Consider the following 7,062-nt stretch of genomic DNA (forward strand, 5'->3'; position numbering starts at 1 on the left):
CCCTCTGTCTAAGTCCCCCCAACCTCAGAGGCAGCCTCCACTCTGACAGGGGCAAGAGGCCGAGCCGGAAGTGCCACCATCTGAGCTGGACAGGGGACCCATGAAGCCACCAAGGGAGTGTGATGAACCGTTTGGCAGTGACACCCAGTGCACACCAGGGGCAAGTGAGGCCAGATGTGACCCCAAGCAAGCAGGGCGATCAGACCAGGTGACCACAGTGCAGAGGAAAGCGGAGGCACCGAGGGGCCCAACCGGGCTAGCACTGGCCACTTAGTGCCCTGTCCTCCCAGCTCCAGGGCCCCCAGTCTGTCTGCCCTGAACCCTGCTGCAGCCTGGCATCTAAAACAGGCACACAGTAGGTGCTCATCAAAGTGTGCAGAGGAAGAGACCAGGGAGGCAAGAACAGAGACGCCCCATTTCACAGCCAAAAAAACTGAGGTCGCAGAGTCATCTGCTAAAGGTCTCAGAGCTGTGACCCAGACCCACGTGAGCAGAGCCCATCTCTGGGGAGTTTCCACTGAGCACCGTCAAAATCACAAAGGCCACGCGGGGCTCAGGGGTATAGCGTTTGCCCAGCCTGTGTGAGGCCCGGGTCGGTCCCCACAGCAAAGTCACTAAAGGGAGGTCACTAAACACAGTGGGGGAGGGCGGGTCTCAAGGGCACCTGGGGGAGATCTGCGTATCACTCAGGGCTGCTGTCACCTGGTAGCCAAGTGACAGTCCTGACCTCCCTCACCACGCTCTGGTTACCTGAGTGTGCTCGTGCTGGGGGGGGAGGTTGTTTACACTCCCGGCCGGGGGCTTCCTGCCCGCCATCACTCCCCACGGAGCAAACAGAAACAGAAACGAGGAGGTTTGTGTGCAGGGAAGGGAGGGGCACAGGGAGGGAGGAAGGAGGGGGTCGAACATTCTCTGAAACGGTGACCTGAAGTCGTCCATCACCCCAAACACAGCGGTTTGCGTCCAGACCCTGCTGTGTGCGCGTGCGTGGCACCTGTAGGCAGGGGCGCAGATCACCCCTTCGCCCCGCTGGCTTCCAGAGCCGGGTGGACAGGGACGTGCCTGTGACAGGCACCTCCCCTCAGGCAGTACCACGGAAAAGGTCTTAGGACCCCCAGCCCGGATGGCCACCCGCCAGCGCCCAGGACCACACAGACTCCCCATCGCGGCCACACAGCATCTCTGTCTCCGCCCAGGAGGCACAGGAGGCCGAGCAGCCCAGCCTGCAGCTGCCCACCAGGTCCCGGCCAGGAAGGGCTCTGTCCCCCTGCGCCCCACTGATCCCTTTGGCCCCTGTGTCACCTCCCACCAAGGCTAACAGAGCGCCCGCCCCGTGCCAGGTGCTGGGGAGATGTCAGTGACCGCAGCGCGCAGAGCTCGGCCTCGGGGACTCACACTCCAATGGGAGGCCCGGACACCAGCAAGCAAACAGGCAGGGACAGGGACCAGGAGCGAGCAGCGATGTGGGGAGTGACCGGCTGCTGAGAGCTGGCCTGGCCCAGGGCTGAGGAGGGAGGGTCAACGTCCTCCCTGTGACAGGAACAGCAAATGCCAAGGCTGAGGCTGGACCGACGGAGTCCACTTCAAAAACAGAGAGGGGCCAGGCAGGGTGGGCACAGTGGGGACGCAGCTGGCCTGGGTGCAGGGGCAGGATGTTGCAGCACCTCCCGGCCAGGAGCCGAGTTCCACCCGCCCCACGGTCTCCTCCTCCTGCCTTCAGCAGAGTGGGGATGGGAGAGAAAGGGGACCCGTGTGTCGTAACCATCCCCTGTGTTGGGGACAGTAACCAGAACGTTGGAACTGAGCCCAACACTGCCAAGAACCACGTCAGGCAGGTGTGAGCTAAACCGTCTCGTCAGAAGGAGAGGCTGCCAGGGCTCTGGGGAGCAAGAACCGGCACCAATGTCCCTGCGAGAGGCACGCCCGAAGTGCACACAGGAGCCGAGAGGGCAGGCGGACACAGAAAGCCAAGTCCCCAGCCACAGCGATGTCAGGGGAGACGGGCCTCCAACACGGAGCATCGCTGAGGCTGAGGCAGGACCGCGAGTTCAGAGCCAGCCTCACCAAAAGCCAGGCGCTGAGCAACGCAGGGAGACCCTGTCTCTAAACAAAACACAAAATAGGGCTGGGGTGTGGCTCAGTGGGCGAGTTCAATCCCTGGTGCCAAAAAAAAAAAAATAGAGGTGCACCATCAAAGGAAGGGGGTGCACCATGGGAGAGGAGGGGGTATACCATCAGGGGAGGGGGTGCACCACGGGAGGGGAGGGGGTACACCTGGGGGAAGATGGGTACAACATGGGGGAGGGGTGCACCATCAGGGGAGGGGTGCACCATGGGAGAGGAGGGGTCGACCCACCAAGAGGCGTACCACACAGAACCATCTCTGGGGTGCCGGGTTGGAGGGGGGACCTCGTGAGTGCTAAGCACTGCTCCACCACTGAGCTGCACCCCAGCCCCCACAAAGATCGTAAAACACAGCACTAAAACAGGCAGGTTAAAGACCGACAGCAGGAGATGCCACCGCCCTTCCAGTGACTGCAGAAGAGGTGGACAGCAGGGCCGGGGGAGACCGGGCCACCCCAGCCACCCTCGACCTGGACAACACACGGAGAGCCTGCCACCCGCCAGCAGAAACGCTCTGCTCAGACACACATGGAAGAGTCGGTCAACCAGCGGACACGGGCTCATGGACCAAGGCTCCGTCCACTTCAGAGAGTTGGACACCCGCGGGGCCTCCTCTCTGCACACGACAGAATTCAACTAGAAACCACCACCCGCTAAGTCATCTGGAAAAGCCCCAGTGTTTGGAAACGGACCCACGAGGACAGGCTTCCTCGCTCCACAGCCCACGTGTGGAGTCGGCGGACACCAGCGGGCAGCAGCCCCACGCCAGATCCAGCCCAAACCCCGGTGGAGGGGGACCAGGAGGGGCAGGAGCTCAGCTCACCCTGACCAAGCCAGTGGCAAACCACTCCAAGAGAAGCAGGGGGCCCGTGGGCCTCGTCAGAGAGGCTGGTCCTGCAAGGGAGGAGGCTGCACCCTACCATGCACCCCAGTCCACCTGCTCAAAATGAACCCAGCTCACTCCACCCACCGCAGGGGCAGCCATTCTGGGTGGGCCAGAGAGGAAAGAAGCAAAACACCGTGGTCAGAACACAGCCTAGGATCGGGCAGTCCTGGATTCAAACCATTACCGACCAGCCTTGGTAGACCCTGAGATGCCCCCAAGACCCCTGCCCTCCTACCTACATGCCTGTGGGCTCCCTTTCCCCTTCATGTCACTACTGTGCATGGGAGCTGAGGTGTGCTCAGCTAGTGACACGTAACTGACAGACTGTGGGACTAACAGGGCCCAAGGTGTCTGCAGATGTGATCAAGGTCTCAGAGCAGCTGACTCTGGGTGCGTCTGACTGAATCAGGTGATTTAAAAAATAATTGGTGGGGGGCTCTGGAGAGGAGCTCGGGGCTAGCATGCTTAACAAGCATGCACGAGGCCTGGACCCAACCCCAGGACCAAAAGAGAGAGAAGAGATAACCAATGGGGGAGGGGGGAGGCCAGGGTGGGAGGCGGGACCAGGTCCCCCCCAAGGGAAATCAGAAGCAAGAGATTTACCTGCTAGCTATGAAGTGGCCATGCTGTGAGAGGGCCACACAGCACACCCTGAGGACAGCCCCAGTAGGTGACAATGATCACCAGCCAACAGCCAACAAGAAAGGGGACCACAGTCCTACAACCACAGGGAGCTGGGTTCTACATGTGGCCTGCAGCAGTGCACCCTAGCCCAGATGAGAGCACAGGCGGCGACGAGCTGGCCTGCAGCCAGGAGGTCCAGAGGGCACCACCTCTGCTGTGCCCGACCTCTGACCCACAGGAGCCTCCAGGAAGCCCGTGCTGATGTGAGCCACCATGCCAGCCAGCGGTGCGGCGCCGAACAGCCAGGGGCCGAGAGCACACTGGCCCACCTCACCTCAGGCGAGTGGCCTCGCCCTGCAGGGTGGTCTGCGCACCAGGGCCGTGGCCATGGGATGAAGCAAGATGGTGGCAGCCTCCCCAGCAGTGGGCTGAGCGCAGGGAGCAGTTCCAGCTCCAATGACAGCCCCCCGGGGCCCCGCGCCCACTGCCTCCAGGCTGCCACCTGTCTAGATGAACTTGGCTGCTTAGTTCAAGCCCCAGGAAGGAGCAGGTGACGTGCTATGACCATTCCTGTCCAAAAAGAAGCAAAGCACCAAGAAGCTAAAGCAACCTGAAAATAAGACCCCTGCCCATCACCAAGGCCGGAACCCTTGCCAGGCACTGAGCCACGCCCCAACCCACTTTACAGTGAGTAAGTCAAGGCCCAGAGGGGGCAGCTCCCAGCCCAGGGTCACACAGCAGACCCTCACTCTGACAGACTGGCCTGGACCCTCACACCTGAGCACCATGCCACATGGAAGAAAAGTCTCCTGCACCAAATCCCCTCGACCCACACACCTCTGGTTATGTTGGAGAGCACCAGGCTACCTTATCTTAGTCCTAGGTTCCCCAAAGTCTGCACAAAAATACCTCCAGTTACGTAATTCAGACAGTCACATTAGGTAATAAAACACAAGCACGTACACAGGGAAGTGGATTCTCCATTCGACAAACATTTAATGAGCATCTACTATGTGCCAGGCATCGTTCCTGATACCAGAGAGATAAAGCAAATGGAGAGTTAAGAGTCCCCATCCTCGTGGAGCTGAGAAAGACAATGCAGAAACAATCACGCAGAAGCCCCACATGTCAGCCACTGGGAAGAAGCACTCAGGTGGGAGACAGACGTGGCAAGGTGCTGTGGTGGGTGTCAGAGAGGACAGGGTCAAGGGCACACTGTTTAGCCACAAACCCACGGGAGGCCAAGGAGCGGGCCTGGGCTCCTGGGGGAGCAGGCCAGAGGGGGGAGAGGCCCCGGCGGGCAGACGCACACGTGGCGCACTTCTGAGCGAGGGCAGGAGTCGCAGGAGACCTGGGATTCCACGGTGGAGGCCGTGACTGCCCGGCTCAAAACACGGAACGCACACTCCGAAGGGGCCAGGCCACGGCGGGCAAGGCCACGGGGCAAGGCCACAGCGTGCGAACCGTTTCTCAGTTTTTAAAACTGTAAGAAAGAAAAAGTAACAACAAGGGCGCAGGGAGAGGCCACGTGGGACGGGTTCTAACTGGACCAGACTCGGGGCACCGGGATAGCAGAGCAGAGCAGCCCGCTGTGGCGGCCTGGGCCACTTCCAGACAGTGTCCCTGGGCACGCGGCCCCACCTCTCGGCCCTCAGCCTTCCTGCCTGCAGAGTGGGTCTGCACAGCCCTCCCCGCCCCACGGGGGACAGGTGTTGCTGTGACAGCTGAGAGGAGGGTGGGGTCAGACAGCTTCTAATCAGACAAATCCGCTTCCTGAGCAGAGAGCTGGGTGTCTCCCCATCACAGGAAGCAGGGGCCACCCCACACCCACAGCGGCCTCTGGTTCACACCCTGCCCACCAACGGCCGAGCCCTGCCTGGGTGTGGCAAGCTCAGCCGGCCTCCTCCAGGGACCCTTCCCCATCACCTGGTGACACAGGACAGAGGGAGGTGAGACCCAATAGGGGACAGAACCAGCCCCAGGTCACACAGCCGGCTAGAGGAAGGCAGGGGGGTCCCTCCCTCCTGGACAGTGTCCAAGCCTGGGGCAGAGGGGCTCTGGGACCTGAGAAGCCCCGTGCAGTCCTGGCTTCTAGGCAACAGGTGGACCTGCCACGGCCCTGTCGAGGACCCCCATGCCCCTCACACCCCGGGAAGGAAGCCAGGCTGCTCCCGGCGCGAGGCCCCAAGCCACCCTGCCAGCTGCACCCAGCTCACCGCCCCGTCGTCCCCTTGGGCCACCTGGCCACCTAACGCTCCTCCACCAAGCCGAGCATGACCCCGGCTCAAGGCCTGGCCCTGCCTGGAGCTCTCTCCCTCTCCACCGCCAGCTCCTCCTCCTTGGGACCCAGCTGGCCACCAGCTCCCCAGAGAGGCCTCCCCTGACCACCCCACCTGAAGTATCTGTCACCGACATGTCCTCAGTTTATTTCCTTCCGGGTGCCCCCACCCCAGCTGCATGGCTTGCCCAGTATGTGTCCACCCGGGCCTACTTCCCCATCTGCAAAGGGGACACAACAGCGACGTCTGCTCAGAGGGCTGTTGCAAGGGACCAGGGAGGTGGCCACGCAGAGCAGACGGCAGAGCACGGGCACACAGGGCCTCCGCTGACATCATCACTCTGACAGCTCAGGTGCGGGCCGTCTTCCTGTGCTGGCTGAGGGCTCCACCAGGGCAGGGACCAGGCCCATCTTGTCCCAGCTGCGTGCCAGGCACCAACCTGCACGTGGCACACGGCATCTGCCTACTGTGCGCTCACTGGGCGAACCAGGGAGCACCCGCTGCCACACCGGCTGCGATCTCAGCCCCACCCTCCAGAAGCTTCTCACAGAGGCAGCCCACCCTCCCCAGCAGGAGAAAAGCACAAGACCCTGAGTCCCCGAGGCCGAGCCACCTGCTCCCACCAGCCATCAGTGCCACAGTCAGGCCAGCCTGCACCCGCCCGCCTCCCTGGCCCAGAGTCAAGGGATCGGCTGTCAGTCCAGCCCTGGGGAAGGGACCCAGCAGTAAACACAGACAGGGCAGCGGGCGACTCCCTTCTGGCCCTGGAGGAGCCGAGAAAACAGAAACAAACCCGGCAACTCGGGAGGCTGACACAGGAAGGTCGAAAGTTCAAGGCCAGCCTCCGCAACTTAGCGAGACCCCAAGCAACTCAGCGAGACCCCGAGCAACTCAGCAAGACCCCGTCTCAAAATTAAAAATCGAAAGGGGGTTGTAGTTCCAAGGTAGAGTGCTCCCAAGTTCAATTCCCTGCATCTAAATAAATAAATAAACATCAGAATCCACACAGCCCTGCAAGGCTGGGACTCCCTGCCTCCTGGAGTCCCAGCCTTGGCTCAGGGACACCAGCGTGACCCACATTTGGCTGCGCTTGCTCCTTGAGGCAAACCCCAGGAGGGCTACAATCAGGTGGGGCAGCTGGGGGGGGGG

The sequence above is a fragment of the Marmota marmota genome, unplaced genomic scaffold (genome assembly GCF_001458135.2).
Source record: "Marmota marmota marmota unplaced genomic scaffold, marMar, whole genome shotgun sequence".
Lineage (NCBI taxonomy): Eukaryota > Metazoa > Chordata > Mammalia > Rodentia > Sciuridae > Marmota > Marmota marmota.